Source organism: Stomoxys calcitrans, chromosome 3, assembly GCF_963082655.1.
Source record: "Stomoxys calcitrans chromosome 3, idStoCalc2.1, whole genome shotgun sequence".
Lineage (NCBI taxonomy): Eukaryota > Metazoa > Arthropoda > Insecta > Diptera > Muscidae > Stomoxys > Stomoxys calcitrans.
This window is the reverse complement of record NC_081554.1, coordinates 121,943,283-121,962,837: the sequence shown is the minus strand read 5'-3', so window position 1 is coordinate 121,962,837 and position 19,555 is coordinate 121,943,283. Positions and strand designations below refer to the sequence as shown.

General features: G+C 45.8%; 1 protein-coding gene and 1 pseudogene across 1 annotated transcript in view; both read right to left on the bottom strand.

Moving 5' to 3' along the window:
* The window catches only part of LOC131995567 (uncharacterized), a 446,417-nt gene that overhangs the window by 297,931 nt on the left and 128,931 nt on the right, over positions 1 to 19,555 (bottom strand). The window lies entirely within an intron of this gene.
* On the bottom strand, positions 8,550 to 8,960 carry LOC131995583 (histone H3-like; annotated as a pseudogene).

Genomic DNA, 19,555 nt, shown 5'->3' with positions numbered 1-19,555 from the left:
AGGAAAGGCATGACAAACGACAGGCCTGATAACCAGTTTATAAATAAGCTGCCTAACCTCCCTGGTAAGGCCCCCCTCATCCGAAGAAGCCCAGCATAGGCGAAATACAAACGACTAGCCTTATTGAGCACGTGACCAACGTGTCTCGAGAAATCAAATCTAGTATCAAAGACAACACCTAGGTACCTCAATACAGTGGAGAAGCAGAAACACCAACAGGACGCCCGCCAAGTGCGACAGCATATGACACCCCAGCAAGAATGTCCGCCAACCTAGAGGAACGAGCGCGATTCCTGCCCCTATCCTCCTCCTTCCGCGCATTCAAACGGGCCAAGAATTGAATCCGTTTAGGACAAAATGCACTGCCAGCCGTGTGACCAACAGCACTACAATTCACACAGGAGACCGGCTGTGTCGCCTTCCGAACAACCCCACCTATCACAGGATCTACAACATCCTGAAGAACATCCTAAGCCTTGGAGAGAATCGAGCAGTCAGCAGAAGCATGAGGGGCATGCCACAATTAGTTGCAACGTGCCCGAAGCGTTGACAACGGAAGCACTAAGTAAACCTGGCCAACCTATTCTTCCTGATGCGAACACGACAATGCAACATCCGAGTAATTGCATAAACCGCGCCTATGTCGCAATCTTTATCAATGCGGACAACCCATCTGTCACCAGCAACAGAAATTGCACCAATAACCCTAGCGCCAAACTCCGCCCTATCAGCAAAGAATTGAGAGATCTCCTCCTGGGGAACTCGGACGACAACCCTTCAAAGACCACCGTGTGAGAAACGAGGGCCTTAGGTGTGTGGATATGGAACTTGTACCCCCTCTCGGACAGAAGTGAACCATACTTATAAAAAATTCGCCATGTCTAAATATAGTGTGTAGGAGACCACTCACCTCTTTTACACCAGCATCACATATGCTGACCGCAGGTAATGAGCTGTCCTTTGATCTATTCCCAGTAATATTATTGGTATTAGCAGAATTAACAGCAGCAGCAGTAGCAGAATTAAATCAGCAGCAGCAGCAGTTGCAGCAGGCTGAGCAGTGGAATTAATCTCGCCTCGCACGATGGACACGGAGATTTTTCGGTTCCCCTTCTTCGGTTTCTTATTCTTGGCAGCATATAAAGCAGGAGCCGCAGCAGAAATGCTTGCCACAGGCTCCGAGTCATCCTTCTCAGGGTTACCATGGCAATTGGTAACCGCTAGTGGAGCCGGCGTTGCCTTCACTTTCTCCACCTCCCCGAGCAACGGAATTTTGCAACCGGCGGTGTGGACACTGAATCAACATCCATGGACAGGGTAGTAATGTCACCCTGTCCAGTAACAGCAGCACATGCATGATCAGGCTTTGTTAACGCAGCCTGGTATTGGGCATTATTACGCTTGAGATTCCCACATCAAGCATTAGACCTTCAATAACCCGTTGAAAACTGGTTTCACGTTTCTGGAGCTCTCGGATTTGTTGACCGAAAGCTTCCAGTAGTTCCTCGTTTGAGGGACACCTTCGCTTTGGTCGTCGTGCGATCTCACCGGCATCTTCATTCCAGGCTGTGCAACCAATAAACTCTGGTTACACAGCCAAAAGAATGTCGCTTGCAGGGACAATCGCAAAAAATCGCCTCCTTTGCGCTTCTCAAAATTAGAAGGCACCTCAATGGACAAAATACCAAATTAGTGTCTTAAGTCTTTCGACACTCAAATGCCGTCGGCAAATGCACAGGTTCGTGTCTTAAGTCACTGGATGCACAAATGCCGTCGGCAAAACAACAGGCCAATGAATAGCTGGTAAACAGCAACACACAACAGAGAGCAATGGAATAAAATCTTCAAGCTCTATAGGTAACTTCCAAAAGTTCTATGTGGCCAATTGACACAGTTGAGCACACGCGTGAATAAAAGTCTTTTTCAACAAATCTTCTCAAATTCAAGCTTTTTTTGCCACAAGTAGATTTATGGGCAGTTTGCTTAGTACGAGCCATTATTCACTCGAGGTTTTTAGTTCACTTCACGATATGCACACAAACACTGTTAACACTGTAATAGTTGCCTTTCGGAGCAATTCCCGATATTTATAGAAAAAATTTGGCGGGCTACAGTTTTCAATAAGGGTGTGTGCTGCGTATATGCTTCAACATTTGCATCTGTACACACGAAGTGTATACGAACAACCCCGAAGATAGATCGTAGCGTATGTGTATGTAGTAAATTTTTTCTGCTGATTCGCCTCATCTTCCTGGCTTTTCTTGATTTCAGCCAGTTCAGCTCTAAGTGCTTGATTCTCCTCATGGAGTATTTTTATTGTAGCTTGAAGCTCTTTAAGGATTTGATACAGCTTCTTGACTTCAGTGGGTGAATCACCATCTCGTTGCGCTTTTTTCATCTTGCGCTTTCTATATCTATGGCTCAAGACAATCGGGATATCATCAGATGTTAAACCGGCTCCATCGGATTTTGTAGCATTATCGATATTCGTTGTAAAAGCAGTCATCGACTTGCCGTCATTGAATGACTGGCTGGAGGTTGTACTCAATGATTGAGAGGTAGCGCTCAATATTTTTCGTCCATCAATGTAAATATGTGCCGTTGTGCAATCACTAAAATTGCTTGCTTTATCACCAGTATACGAAGTGTATACGAACAACCCCGAAGATAGATCGTAGCGTATGTGTATGTAGTAAATTTTTTTCTGCTGATTCGCCTCATCTTCCTGGCTTTTCTTCATTTCAGCCAGTTCAGCTCTAAGTGCTTGATTCTCCTCATGGAGTAATTTTATTGTACCATGAAGCTCTTTAAGGATTTGATACAGCTTCTTGCCTTCAGTGGGTGAATCACCATCTCGTTGCGCTTTTTTCATCTTGCCATTGTCCGGCACTTTTGGACATTCAGGCCAAGTTTCCATGTTTCAAAATACCCATGTAGAGTGTCAATGTATTCCTCCAGGTCCCTAGCGGCCCGCTTGGCCCTGGCATGTGTCGATGCGACAAGTATGTCGTCCGCATAGATGAGAAGAAGTTCCCCATTAGTCGGCTCCGGTATATCCGCCAGATAAACCTTATAGAGAACCGGCCCAAGGACAGATCCCTGCGGTACTCCAGCTCTGATTCTCTGTGTGGCAGACTTCGAATCAGCTACCACAACGCTGAAGGATCTCTCCCTGAGATAGTCCTCTACAATGTCTATAAAGGAATCTTGAAAGCCGAATGTCCTCATCTTTCGGACTATGCCCTCCTGCCAGACCGAGTCGAAGGCCCTCTCAAAGTCCAAGCTGGCCGCTATCGTCACACACCGGTCGTTGAATCCCTCCACAACCCTACTTGTGAGGGCCGTTAGGGCGTGTGTAGTGGAGGTAGATCTCCTGAACCCAAACTGCGATGTTATCAGCATCCCAGCTTCCTCAATGTGGCAATTCATCTCCTGTAGGATGAAAATTTCGAAGAGCTTCGAGATTGACGAGAGTAGGAATATCGGCCTATAGCACGCTGGCGATGTCGGATCCTTTCCCGGTTTCAATACAGGGACCACATTTGTCATCTTCCATGCCCTGGTGAAGTATCCAAGGTTCAGGCAGTGGTTGAAGACAATCGCTAAAAATCGCCATACCCTAGCGTCAGTCCTGCGGAGCACATAGTTCGGGATGCCGTCTTCTTCTTGTTGTTCATGGTGCGGAGGACAGACCAAATTTCCGCTGGTTTTATAATCCTGAAAGAGCCCTCCACAGTTGTAGAGGCATCCGCTAAGTTTCCATCACGGAACTCAATCTTCGGTGTGTACATGTCCTGAACATCATCAATGCTCCAGGGTTCATGACGCCTTGTTGGATCTTCGCCAACTCATGCGCAACAACATTCGCCTTTTCCTTGTCAGATGAGGTGCATCGCCCGTCTTCCTGGATAAGATATATCCAGGAAGATTTTACTCCGTCTCCTAGCGGCACTTACACTCTTCAGCTTGCTGAACATTTCACTGTTCGGCCAAATATTATTAAGCATTTGCATGTAATTCTGGTCCTCAAAACGAGCAATACGTTGGGCAATTATGTTCCCTAAGTTCCTTATGGTAGCCCCAATGGTTGATGATTCCTGCTGGTCCACAGTCTGGAAACGTCGCCTTCTCAGGGTTTTCTTTTTGTGGATGAGTTCCAATATGTCCTCTGGCAATTTCCTCAGGGTTCCCTTATGTGGCCTAATTTTGTCGATACTTGCATTCATGGCCTCGGAAAAGGCTCTATCCATTGCCTCGATCGCCCCATCGATTTATGCGACAGTCGCATTACTGGCAATTGGCAATTCCCATCTGTCCAGGGCCGCACCAAGCCTTTCATTAAATCGTCGCATTCTTAAGCTTCTAAAATCGAAGATCTCTGTGAGCTGACTCCTTTCAAAAACCATTTCGCCAATCTCAAGAACGACGGCCCTGTGGTCCGAGTCGTAATCCAGCGTCTCAAGTCCCCTGTGTGACCGCGAAACATCCGTCGGCTGAATCCCATTAGTCTTCAAGAAGAAGTCGATGTACGAGCTAGACATAGAAGTCCTCCTCGAGGGCCCCTATGTCTTCAGCAACGACATGGTTGGTGTCATCCTAAGCCACTCACGCAGACGGCGGCCACTCACGTTCTGGGCAGCATCCCCCCAATCTGGATGCCTAGAGTTGAGGTCACCACCAATTATCGCCTCCGAGGAGCCTATTAGATCTGCCAATCTATCCAGTGCCTGTATGTCAAGAGTATCCTGTGGCCTACTATACAATGAGGCGAAGAGAACATATCCCTCGGGCGTCGAAGCCCTTCCCAGTGTACCCTGTAAGCCGCCGAGATCGCAGATACACCTCTCAGCCTTAATGCCAGTCTTTATAAATATGGCCGTACCGCCGCCTCTAATGCCAGTCGTCCTATATGGAATGTGACAGTCGTAGCCCTCCAGTCCTAATACATGCCTCTCCGTGAGGCCATGCTCAGCTATCATCAAGACATCCGGTTTCTGCTGCCTCACGAAAATCTGAAGATAGTGTCTCTTATGTCGAGACACTATTGAGTTGACATTTATAAAGACTGTCATAAAACTGGGCATCAAGGAGTCGTCTGCACTCGCCATCAAAGTGGGCCAGGGCCCCGTCAATGCCTCCAGATGAACTCTTCCGAGTCGTAGCTGTTGATGTAGATGCATCTCCACGCATCCCACGGGCCATATCGGCGTACGAACCACCTCTGCCATCAATGAGAGGAGGAGGGACAGTGAAGTCGCTGGTCGTTTTCATGGGAGCAGCTCTCTTACCTGTTCTCTTTTGGAGTATTTCCTTACGTTTCGAACAGTCTTTGGAGCTTGCCACATGTCCGTCAGCTTTACAATTGACACAGTGAACTGGGACTCTAACCGTCCTCACTATTCGTCCAGTAGAAGGCTCGGTAACCACATTTTCCTCCGTGTTCAGGTCCCTTTCCGGGATATCGCAGTTGTCCGGACCATGTGAACCACCGCATTTAACACATCAAAACGCCATCTTACAATTCAGGGAGATGTGACCAAACCGTTGGCAATTCCTGCATTGGGTTACGCCTCCCGCCTTATTCCTGCTTATACTCACGCAATACAATGCAGTATATACTGCAGCTTCTTAAAACCACCGAAGTCGGACTCGTTTCCCAATTGGACGGTCCAGCGATCTCCTTCCAATCTTATTATCTTCAGCACATCCAGACTGAGGCCACAGCCCGCAAGAAACTGTCTAAGATCCTCCACATCGTACGTGCCCGAGAGGCCCCGTAAAAGTGAAGAAATTAAGACCTATGTTCGTTAAGAACTCTTTTGCCTTCGCATGGTCTTCCATCTTACTAAGATGTAGACCGACCAAGTTCCTGTTTATCAGCCTAATGCTGAATAGGGAGTGACCCAAATGTCTAGCTACCCTATCCGTCATATCTTTAGGATTACTACCATATACCCTAATCACAGGTGGGCTGGACTTACCTTTTCCTCTCGGCTGAGCAATGTTTGGCTGATGTCCTGGATTTCCTCCGCCAGTGGTCATTCGTCCCTGTGCATCGCCAGGGACAGTTGTCTTCCGTATAGCGCCTTTGCTGGGGGCTGCTGCTGATGTTATTTTGTCTGTAGTTGCTGTTGCTGATGTCACTTTGTTTGTTGTTTCTGTTGGTTCCCGCTACTTCGTTTCCATTTGCCTTGACCCACATTTCTCTCGGCTTTACCAACGGTCTTCTGGCATCCTTCATCGCTATGTCAAAGCATTCGACTGCTTTGACCGACATTTGTTTTTCTCTCCGGAGTGAGTACTCATTAACGACGTCCATGTCATCATCACCTTTAGCTGTAGTATCTCTGACGTCATGGTCATGGCTGCCCGTGATTACGCCAGGGCTAGGTGTTTGATTTTGAACATTGCTCTGTATGAGTGAGCGCAGTTCAGCCAACTCATTAGCAAGTTGACGCTTCTCTTTCTCGAGCCTCTCAATGGTTTCCATAAACTGTGACGTGATTAAGTCAATACGGAAGTCCTTGTATTGCGAATGACTGCCACTTCCACTGCCATTCTTCTTCTTCTTTTTACGTTTGTGCCTTTTTTCACTGGCGGACGCGCCTCCATCAGACGTACAGGTGTCCTGAACTGGCTTTTTGGATGCATTAGATGTCGAAGCATCTATTGGGTTGCCCAAAAAGTAATTGCGGATTTTTTAAAAGAAAGTAAATGCATTTTTAATAAAACTTAGAATGAACTTTAATCAAATATATAATTGCCATTTTGAACCAAGTGTGATTTTATAGCCTCATCATTGCCGAAAGTTTCACCATTTAAGGAGTTCTGCAAAGATCGAAATAAATGGTAGTCTGATGGTGCAAGGTCAGGGCTATATGGTGGATGCATCAAAAGTTCCCAGCCAAGCTCACTCAGTTTTTGGCGAGTGACCAAAGTGTGTGTGTGCGGTCTAGCGTTGTCCTGGTGGAATATGACACCTTTACGATTGACCAATTCTGGTATGAGCGGAGCCCAGCGCCTGCTCGCTCAATATTCCATAGTAGTTTGATTCAGCCATTAAGGTGCGATTATGGTCAGTAGCATCTCTGACCAAACTGACAATTTCTTATGGCGCACTTAGGTGCTGTGCGACGGTATTGTTTCCAAACTCCACCTCCTTCTCCACTTGTTAGCACAGTATAAACGAATACTGAGATTGCTGCCTACTATACACTTCTCACTTTTGTAAGTGATGTACAAGCTTTTGGTGACTACTATCACTTCTCAATTTCTAGAGTGAGTAGCCAAAAATGTCCAAAAAATGCAATGTGCTTACTATGCACTTCACAAAATCACAATAGTCATATTTAAAAAGCACTTCAGATTAAAATTTGTATTCAAACTTCCGCTTTCCAAACTTATGTGTTCACACCATGAGTTCTCAACACAGAATAGTTAGTTAATTAATATCTTTAAGCGTAACCGAGTTATAAGGGTTTGAGTTGAAAGTTTATAAAAATTTTATGATAAAATTGTAACTAAATAATAAAATTTTCCAATTTTTTTTGAAAAAAGTTTTTCTGCAAATTAATTTAAAAGCTCTAATGTAAAAATGTTTTAGGAAAATTTTATCATAAAATATTATAGAAGATAGATATAGAAGATTTCTATTAAAATGTTACCTAATTTGTAAAATGTGTACGTTTGTTATGAAATATCTAAAATATTACGATGCTATGTTATACCATATACAACGTCGTCGGCTATGCAAAATGTGCGGTGAGCTCTATTGCATTTATTATTAAATAATTTTTTCTATATAAAGTGGACTTGAAACTAAATAAAAAATTTAAAAATGTAAATGCTAAACAATGTATTGCTGCAATCACAAATTTAAAAAAAAATATATATTTTTTTGCAATTTAAAAACAAATTGTAAAATGCCCTTGTCTAAGCAAGGAAATGTAGAACAGTGGCTTACCGAACGAAATCTATTTCCCTTTAATAATTTAAAATATAAAAATACTATTTTATTCTTTTTAAAACAGTTTTTAGAATAGCAAAAAATTTCATTTGTTTAAAAATATTAAAAAATACAGAAAAAATGTATATTCAATGTATCTAAATTGTTTATTTAAAATAAAGATTCTGTCGAATGTATTGGCCTGCCTGCTTTTTTCTTCATTCATTCTTGTTATGTAGCTAATACGAAAAATCAAATTTTGCAAAAAGAATAACAGCAAATATACTGTTGCCAATAGAAAATAAAAATTTTCAATTCAACATTAAAAGTAAATTAAATAATTTTTTTTTTAATTTTGCATTTGCTCCATGTATTGAAAACCAATATCACCCAAAGTAAGACGCAAAGAAAATAACATTGTTTTTTAAACAAGTAATGAGTTTCTCCATCCCTAAATAAAAAAGACTATATTTATTTATTTTAATGAAAATATAAAAGTGTAAGTTTTGAGTAAAATTTTTTCTCTTTTTTGTAAAAATATTGTGGTCCTGAAAAGGACCGATTGTTTTTGTAAAAAAAGTTGGCTATTTAAAATGTCAATAATTTAAGCACGTCCTACACGAATACGTCTGGCCAATTGGATATCTTTGGGCATGATGGTGACACGCTTGGCATGGATGGCACACAAGTTAGTATCTTCGAAGAGACCGACCAAGTAGGTTTCGCTAGCTTCTTGCAAGGCCATGACAGCAGAGCTCTGGAAACGCAAGTCAGTCTTAAAATCTTGGGCAATTTCACAAACCAAACGTTGGAAAGGCAATTTGCGGAGCAACAACTCAGTACTCTTCTGGTTGCGACGGATTTCACGCAAAGCAACGGTACCAGGTCGGAAACGATGTGGCTTCTTAACACCGCCGGTGGCTGGTGAGCTCTAACGAGCAGCTTTGGTAGCCAATTGCTTACGAGGGGCTTTGCCAGCAGTAGATTTACGGGCAGTTTGCTTAGTACGAGCCATTTTTCACTAGAGGTTTTTAGTTCTCTTCACGATATGCACACAAACACTGTTAACACTGTAATAGTTGCCTTACAACAACTACAATTTTGTTACAATTTCAAAATAGAGTTTCTATTTCTGATAACATTTCTATATATGTATATACAGTTACGCTTACTGCTAAAATCTTACAGGCTACTATTCCAATGTCTTAAAATTATGGTTACTCTTAAACATTTATTATATGACTGCGCTACAAGGCAACGGCTGCAAATCCTTCAAAGAAAAAACAAACATCAAAACTGTACAAAAAATACAGTTTCAAAAAATACCAATTCATTATTTTATAAACTATATAAAAATTCATTATGACTTAAACTAAGGAAATTAAAATAAAGTAAAAAGATAATAAAAAGTACTATCTACACTTTTCTATAAATGCATGCCCAGCGGCAGTAAGGGCTGGAAGAGCGGCAAATGGGAGGTGTCTCCTATCCATGGCGGGTTCGAGGTCAACGTCTCTGCATAAAAGACCCGATACCAGGGCGTTGTCGAGGTCATGGCACTTCATAGCAAATTCAAGAGCACCGCTCATCAAAAACACATCGAGTCTCTCAGAACCATACGTGTCATAAAGCTCCCTACACGTCGGCGATCTAAAGGTCCCATCCCCCTGGGAAAAAGGCCACATGCCAAAGCATGAGCGAAGAACAACCAGCTCCCAGACCCTGAGCCTCTACATATGTCGTGAGGAAATGTCAAACTAGGCAGGAAAGGCATGACAAACGACAGGCCTAATAACCAGTTTATAAATAAGCTGCCTAACCTCCCTGGTAAGGCCCCCCTCATCCGAAGAAGCCCAGCATAGGCGAAATACAAACGACTAGCCTTATTGAGCACGTGACCAACGTGTCTCGAGAAATCAAATCTAGTATCAAAGACAACACCTAGGTACCTCAATACAGTGGAGACCTCAATCCTGCCACCCCCGATAAACAAATCGGGAATGTAGCACCTAAAGTTGGGGAAGACTTCCCCACATTCTACTCCAGCTTCCACCTAGAGTGGAATTCATAAAGATCATCCAGAAATGAGTTCAACGCCCTCTCTACAGCAGACGCCCTAGCTCCCGAAAATACAACCAGCATGTCATCAGCATAGGCGAGTAGCAAACCACCCGAGGGCGGACTAGGGACATCATGGACGAATATGCTAAATAACATAGGCCCTAGCAGAGAGCCCTGAGGCACACCTGCTAGCACCTGTCTCTCAGAAGAGAGCTTAAACAATAACAAGACCAAATCAAGAAACAAGACGTCGAGCGCGTGGGTAGTGGAGTGCCCTGACCTAAAGCCAAACTGAAAATCAGCCAGAATTCGCCTTTTCTCAACAAAAGCAAAGACCCTCGCTGTGATTGAAAAGCACCGCCAAAAAGACGAAGACAACTTCGCTAGCCTTCCTATGCGCCACCTCGGGGACACCGTCAATGCCGCAAGACCTTCTCGCAAGCCTAAGGGGAATCGCCGAGGCTACATCATCCCGGTCCTCCCTCTAAAGAGATCTGTCATCAACTACAGACCCGTCAGCCGTGAAGGACGGAGAAAACAAGACAACAGAGGCCCTGTCAGGAATCCTCTCAACAGTCTCTGTGACGAGGCGGTGGAGAGGGACTCCGGGAAGACCCACCGGAGGATGAGCAGAAGAGTCCATAGGAGCGGCCAACAAATCCGCCTTGCCAGCATCGTCAACAACAGCAGCACCATCCGATCCAAGCAAAGACTCCACAGGAGCAGCAGCAGCCAGCCCGGCAGCTCTTTTAACACGGCCATACGTTCTGCAGGCCACTCTAATACGGCCGAGATATTTCCGGACCCGCTCCTCCTCAAATGCGCGAATAAGGTCGCGAATAATGTATCCAAGATTCCGGACATCGGCCCTAAGTACAAAGGTGCGACCAGGGTCTGGACACCTGCGCAAGGCGCAACGGAATCTTTTCCTCTCCCGGATTATCCTGCGCCTCATCCGGACCCGGTGGAACAGCCTGCTTTATTGCCTCGGAAAACATGGAGCCCAGACCGTCAACACACAAATCAATCTCATCGTCCCTTAGAACGCGCCTGAAACCACGTCCTATCGAAATCCAGAAAAGAAGGACCCTCAATCATCACTAACCCCCCCACAGCCAACTCGAGAAGAATCGCCTATGGTCAGACTCAAAGTCAAGCACCCTGCTGTTGAAGACACCTCCCGCCAAGGAAATCCCCGGAGTCCTCAGGAAGAAGTCAATGAAGGAACCTACAATACCGTTGAGCCTAGTTGGCCTGTCAGCAGCCACAGCGTCCAAAGAAGTACCACCAGCCAAGAAATTGAAGAGAGAACGTCCCCTAGCATCAACACCACCAAGCACCAAACGAAACACCACCAAGCACCAGAACAGAAATCGCAAAGCCAATACCAGGGTCGAAGATAAAGCGTCACAAAGGAAATCATCGACCCATCGTCTCTCCACAACCCTCCACAGCCCCCAATTCAAGAGGAATCAACTCGGAGCGAAAATCCTCCCTGACGAGTACGCCAACACCGCCGCCTCTCCCCGTCGTCCTATCACGCCTGTAATGGACGTATCCCTCGTACTCAACCCTGTGATCCCTTATAAACAACTTCAAGAAGTGTCTTGTCCAGAGAGACATGAAATTAACATTCAAGAAGTTGCATATCAGGGACCTAACCATCACAGAGAGGACGCCCGCCAAGTGCGACAGCATATGACACCCCAGCAAGAATGTCCGCCAACAAAGAGGAACGAGCGCGAGTCCTGCCCCTATCCTCCTCCTTCCTCGCATTCAAACGGGTCAAGAATTGAATCCGTTTAGGACAAAGTGTACTGCCAGCCGTGTGACCAACAGCACTACAATTCACACAGGAGACCGGCTGTGTCGCCTTCCGAACAACCCCACCTATCACAGGATCTACAACATCCTGAAGAACATCCTCAGCCTTGGAGCGAATCGAGCAGTCAGCAGAAGGGCATGCCACAATTGGATGCAACGTGCCCGAAGCGTTGACAACGGAAGCACTAAGTAAATCTGGCCAATCTATCCTTCCTGATGCGAACACGACAATGCAACATCCGAGTAATTGCATAAACCGTGCCTATGTCGCAATCTTTCTCAATGCGGACAACCCATCTGTCACCAGCAACAGAAATTGCACCAATGACCCTAGCGCCAAGCTCCGCCCTATCCGCCCTCGGACGGCAACCCTTCATTGACCACCGTGTGAGAAACGAGGGCCTTAGGTGTGTGGGTATGGAACTTGTACCCCCTCTCGGACAGAAGCGAACCATACTTATAAAAAATTCGCCATGTCTAAATATAGTGTGTAGGAGACCACTCACCTATTTTACACCAGCATCATATATGCTGACCGCAGGTAATGAGCTGTCCATTGATCTATTCCCAGTAATATTATTGGTATTAGCAGAATTAACAGCAGCAGTAGTAGCAGAATTAAATCAGCAGCAGCAGCAGTTTGAGCAGTGGATTTAATCTCGCCTCGCACGATGGACACGGAGATTTTTCGGTTCCCCTTCTTCGGTGTCTTATTCTTGGCAGCATATAAAGCAGGAGCCGCAGCAGAAGTGCTTGCCACAGGCTCCGAGGCATCCTTCTCAGGGTTATCATGGCAATTGGTAACCGCTAGTGGGGCCGGCGTTGCCTTCACTTTCTCCACCTCCCCGAGCAACGGCATTTTGCAACCGGCGGTGTGGACACTGAATCAACATCCATGGACAGGGTAGTAATGTCACCCTGTCCAGTAACAGCAGCACATGCATGACCAGGCTTTGTTAACGCAGCCTGGTATTGGGCATTATTACGCTTGAGATTCCCACATCAAGCATTAGACCTTCAATAACCCGTTGAAAACTGGTTTCACGTTTCTGGAGCTCTCGGATTTGTTGACCGAAAGCTTCCTGTAGCTCCTCGTTTTTGCGCAACAGCTCGTTCTTGCGCTCCATATCTTCAGGTGTAATGACAACAAAATCTTGGTTGGTTGTCATCTTCTTTTCGGGCAATCCCTTTGAGGGACACCTTCGCTTTAGTCGTCGTGCGATCTCACCGGCATCTTCATTCCAGGCTGTGCAACCAATAAACTCAGGTTACACAGCCAAAAGAATGTCCTTTGCAGGGACAATCGCAAAAAATCGCCTCCTTTGCGCTTCTCAAAATTAGAAGGCACCTCAATGGACAAAATACCAAATTAGTGTCTTAAGTCTTTCGACACTCAAATGCCGTCGGCAAATGCACAAGTTCGTGTCTTAAGTCACTGGATGCACAAATGCCGTCGGCAAAACAACAGGCCAATGAATAGCTGGTAAACAGCAACACACAACAGAGAGCAATGGAATAAAATCTTCAAGCTCTATAGGTAACTTCCAAAAGTTCTATGTGGCCAATTGACACAGTTGAGCACACGCGTGAATAAAAGTCTTTTTCAACAAATCTTCTCAAATTCAAGCTTTTTTTGCCACAAGTAGATTTATGGGCAGTTTGCTTAGTACGAGCCATTATTCACTAGAGGTTTTTAGTTCACTTCACGATATGCACACAAACACTGTTAACACTGTAATAGTTGCCTTTCGGAGCAATTCCCGATATTTATAGAAAAAATTTGGCGGGCTACAGTTTTCAATAAGGGTGTGTGCTGCGTATATGCTTCAACATTTGCATCTGTACACACGAAGTGTATACGAACAACCCCGAAGATAGATCGTAGCGTATGTGTATGTAGTACATTTTTTTTTCTTCATTTCAGCCAGTTCAGCTCTAAGTGCTTGATTCTCCTCATGGAGTAATTTTATTGTAGCTTGAAGCTCTTTAAGGATTTGATACAGCTTCTTGCCTTCAGTGGGTGAATTACCATCTCGTTGCGCTTTTTCCATCTTGCGCTTTCTATATCTATGGCTCAAGACAATCGGGATATCATTAGATGTGAAACCGGCTCCATCGGATTTTGTAGCATTATCGATATTCGTTGTAAAGGCAGTCATCGACTTGCCGTCATTGAATGACTGGCTGGAGGTTGTACTCAATGATTGAGAGGTAGCGCTCAATATTTTTCGTCCATCAATGTAAATATGTGCCGTTGTGCAATCACCAAAATTGCTGGCTTTATCACCAGCAACACCAATTAACGGGCCTTTAGCATAGGCCTCATGCTGATATTTTTTTCATTCGGGATCAGAAAATTGTCGCTGACGACAATATTCGAAGCATTTGCAACTACAGTGCTCAAATTCTCAACTAGATCAATTCCTCTGTCTCCTATGCGATTCTCATTGTTCTGAGGAACATCATCGGCCTTATTCGAAGGAAGTTCCTGCACTGGTGCCTTCTCTTGCTTCTCAAAATTTTGAGTGATCAAACTGGCAAATCAAACTTTCTGCGCAGCACTGACGACTACTATTTCTTCTCACTGGTTGCACTTAACAAAAGTCAAAAGTAGCTTTCACCAACTATTCAGTGGTTGGCATTTGAGGTGTGAACATTGTAAGCCAGCAGTGAAAGAGGTGAATGATAAAATTTGATAACAAAAATTTTAATCTAAAGGAAGTGAATATTGGACATCTAAAGTGCTGCGCAAAAACTTAATTTTGCCAATACTGGTATGTTAAAATTTGAGAAGTAAGAGAAGGCGCCAGTGCTGGAACTTCCCAATTGTAAAGTTGTCGACGTCCCTAGCGATCATAAAAATCGCATAGGGGGCGTCAGGATGAAGAAAGTGGAGAGCTTAAGCGAAGTAGTTGCTAGTGCATCGAATTCAATCGCTACTTGCGAATTTCCTCGCAAAAGGCAAAGCAGATTGAAGTCTTTACATCAGACTACAAAAGAGCATAGGAGAAACTTGTGGAAATTGAATGCGGCAAAGCGCATCGACGATTTGGAAGCCAAGCTAAACGTGCTTACCAAGGAATTGGCTGGCAAAAATGTCAACGTCAGCCTACATATCTCGAATGAGTGGGTTGCAGATAGCACTCCAACAAATAATAGTAAGAAGGTAGATTGGCATGCCGACACCAATCTTATGGAAAATAATGGCATAGTGCAAGGCCGCAGCACTATGGAATCGGAGATAGGCCGAGAGGCTCCGATGGAAGAAGAGATGATGACCAATGAGACTGTGGTACCAAGTCAAAAAGGCGAAGAGGGTGCTTTCAAAGAGGTGCGGAACAAACGCAATACCGGAGCAATCCCAAAGATGACCAATGATGGAACGGAGAAGACTAAGAATGAGGGGAAATCAGGTAAGGCCATCCCACCCATAATTAAGGTTTATGATGTGAATGTGAAAGATTTTACTAAGAAGATAACCAAGGTCTTAGGGCATAGCATTTTTACGCTGAATTTTAATCAAAAGGAATTAAAAGAAAGTAAAAAGAAAATAAAAAGTACTATTTAAACTTTTCTATAAATACATGCCCAGCGGCAGTAAGGGCTGGAAGAGCGTCAAATGGGAGGTGTCTCCTATCCATGGCGGGTTTGAGGTCAACGTCTCTGCATAAAAGATCCGATACCAGGGCGTTGTCGAGGTCATGGCACTTCGTAGAAAATTCAAAGGCACCGCTCATCAAAAACACATCGAGTTTTCCAGAACCATACGTGTCATAAAACTCCCTACACGTCTGCGATCTAAAGGTCCCATCCCCCTGGGAAAAAGGCCACATGCCAAAGCATTAGCGAAGAACAACCTGCTCCCAGACCCTGAGCCTCTACATATGTCGTGAGGAAATGTCAAACTAGGCAGAAAAGGCATGACAAACGACAGGCCTAATAACCTGTTTATAAATAAGCTGCCTAACCTCCCTGGTAAGGCCCCCCTCATCCGTAGAAGCCCATCGTAGGCGAAATAAAAACGACTAGCCTTATTGAGCACGTGACCAACGTGTCTCGAGAAATCAAATCTAGTATCAAAGACAACACCTAGGTACCTCAATACAGTGGAGACCTCAATCCTGCCACCCCCGATAAACAAATCGCGAATGTAGCCCCTAAAGTTGGGGAAGACTTCCCCATATTCAACTCCAGCTTCCACCTAGAGTAGAATTCATAAAGATCATCCAGAAATGAGTTCAACGCCCTCTCTACAGCAGACGCCGTAGCTCCCGAAAATACAACCAGCATGTCATCAGCATAGGCGAGTAGCAAACCCCCCGAGGGCGAACTAGGGACATCATGGACGAATATGTTAAATAACATAGGCCCTAGCAGAGAGCCCTGAGGCACACCTGCTAGCACCTGTCTCTCAGAAGAGAGCTTAAACAATAACAAGACCAAATCAAGAAACAAGACGTCGAGCGCGTAGGTAGTGGAGTGCCCTGACCTAAAGCCAAACTGAAAATCAGCCAGAATTCGCCTTTTCTCAACAAAAGCAAAGACCCTCGCTGTGATTGAAAAGCACCGCCAAAAAGACAAAGACAACTTCGCTAGCCTTCCTATGCGTCACCTCGGGGACACCGTCAATGCCGCAAGACCTTCTCGCAAGCCTAAGGGGAATCGCCGAGGCTACATCATCCCGGTCCTCCCTCCAAAGAGATCTGTCATCAACTACAGACCCGTCAGCCGTGAAGGACGGAGAAAACAAGACAACAGAGGCCCTGTCAGGAATCCTCTCAACAGTCTCTGTGACGAGGCGGTGGAGAGGGACTCCGGGAAGACCCACCGGAGGATGAGCAGAAGAGTCCATAGGAGCGGCCAACAAATCCGCCTTGCCAGCATCGTCAACAACAGCAGCACCATCCGATCCAAGCAAAGACTCCACAGGCGCAGCAGCAGCCAGCCCGGCAGCTCTTTTAACACGGCCATACGTTCTGCAGGCCACTCTAATACGGCCGAGATATTTCCGGACCCGCTCCTCCTCAAATACGCGAATAAGGTCGCGAATAATGTATCCAAGATTCCGGACATCGGCCTAAGTACAAAGGTGCGACCAGGGTCTGGACACCTGCGCAAGGCGCAACGGAATCTTTTCCTCTCCCGGATTATCCTGCGCCTCATCCGGACCCGGTGGAACAGCCTGCTTTATTGCCTCGGAAAACATGGAGCCCAGACCGTCAACACACAAATCAATCTCATCGTCCCTTAGAACGCGCCTGAAACCACGTCCTATCGAAATCCAGAAAAGAAGGACCCTCAATCATCACTAACCCCCCCACAGCCAACTCGAGAAGAATCGCCTATGGTCAGACTCAAAGTCAAGCACCCTGCTGTTGAAGACACCTCCCGCCAAGGAAATCCCCGGAGTCCTCAGGAAGAAGTCAATGAAGGAACCTACAATACCATTGAGCCTAGTTGGCCTGTCAGCAGCCACAGCGTCCAAAGAAGTACCACCAGCCAAGAAATTGAAGAGAGAACGTCCCCTAGCATCAACACCACCAAGCACCAAACGAAACACAGGGTCCAGAACAGAAATCGCAAAGCCAATACCAGGGCGAAGATAAAGCGACACAAAGGAAATCATCGACCCATCGTCTCTCCACAACCCTCCACAGCCCCCAATTCAAGAGGAATCAACTCGGAGCGAAAATCCTCCCTGGCGAGTACCCCAACACCGCCGCCTCTCCCCGTCGTCCTATCACGCCTGTAATGGACGTATCCCTCGTACTCAACCCTGTGATCCCTTATAAACAACTTCAAGAAGTGTCTTGTCCAGGGAGACATGAAATTTACATTCAAGAAGTTGCATATCAGGGACCTAACCATCACAGAGTCGATTCAAGAGGGCCGCAAAAGCAGCGTCTCTACCCTCTTCCAACTTCAACCAACGGTAGGTCGGGCCAAACTCCTTGAGCACTCGGAAAACGCCAAGGAAATCATCCCCCAGAATCGCCCTACAATCTGCCGCCAAGCCCTCATCAGGAGAGCCCGTTACAGGGCGAGGGGCCGCCGGGGAAGCAGAAACACCAACAGGACGCCCGCCAAGTGCGACAGCATATGACACCCCAACAAGAATGTCCGCCAACCTAGAGGAACGAGCGCTAGTCCTACCCCTATCCTCCTCCTTCCGCGCATTCAAACGGGCCAAGAATTGAATCCGTTTAGGACAAAGTGCACTGCCAGCCGTGTGACCAACAGCACTACAATTCACACAGGAGACCGGCTGTGTCGCCTTCCAAACAACCCCACCTGTCACAGGATCTACAACATCCTGAAGAACATCCTCAGCCTTGGAGCGAATGGAGCAGTCAGCAGAAGCATGAGGGGCATGCCACAATTAGTTGCAACGTGCCCGAAGCGTTGACAACGGAAGCACTAAGTAAACCTGGCCAACCTATTCTTCCTGATGCGAACACGACAATGCAACATCCGAGTAATTGCATAAACCGCGCCTATGTCGCAATCTTTATCAATGCGGACAACCCATCTGTCACCAGCAACAGAAATTGCACCAATAACCCTAGCGCCAAACTCCGCCCTATCAGCAAAGAATTGAGAGATCTCCTCCTGGGGAACTCGGACGACAACCCTTCAAAGACCACCGTGTGAGAAACGAGGGCCTTAGGTGTGTGGATATGGAACTTGTACCCCCTCTCGGACAGAAGTGAACCATACTTATAAAAAATTCGCCATGTCTAAATATAGTGTGTAGGAGACCACTCACCTCTTTTACACCAGCATCACATATGCTGACCGCAGGTAAATATTAGCAGAATTAACAGCAGCAGCAGTAGCAGAATTAAATCAGCAGCAGCAGCAGTTGCAGCAGGCTGAGCAGTGGAATTAATCTCGCCTCGCACGATGGACACGGAGATTTTTCGGTTCCCCTTCTTCGGTTTCTTATTCTTGGCAGCATATAAAGCAGGAGCCGCAGCAGAAATGCTTGCCACAGGCTCCGAGTCATCCTTCTCAGGGTTACCATGGCAATTGGTAACCGCTAGTGGAGCCGGCGTTGCCTTCACTTTCTCCACCTCCCCGAGCAACGGAATTTTGCAACCGGCGGTGTGGACACTGAATCAACATCCATGGACAGGGTAGTAATGTCACCCTGTCCAGTAACAGCAGCACATGCATGACCAGGCTTTGTTAACGCAGCCTGGTATTGGGCATTATTACGCTTGAGATTCCCACATCAAGCATTAGACCTTCAATAACCCGTTGAAAACTGGTTTCACGTTTCTGGAGCTCTCGGATTTGTTGACCGAAAGCTTCCAGTAGTTCCTCGTTTGAGGGACACCTTCGCTTTGGTCGTCGTGCGATCTCACCGGCATCTTCATTCCAGGCTGTGCAACCAATAAACTCTGGTTACACAGCCAAAAGAATGTCGCTTGCAGGGACAATCGCAAAAAATCGCCTCCTTTGCGCTTCTCAAAATTAGAAGGCACCTCAATGGACAAAATACCAAATTAGTGTCTTAAGTCTTTCGACACTCAAAAGCCGTCGGCAAATGCACAAGTTCGTGTCTTAAGTCACTGGATGCACAAATGCCGTCGGCAAAACAACAGGCCAATGAATAGCTGGCAAACAACAACACACAACAGAGAGCAATGGAATAAAATCTTCAAGCTCTATAGGTCACTTCAAAAAGTTCTATGTGGCCAATTGACACAGTTGAGCACACGC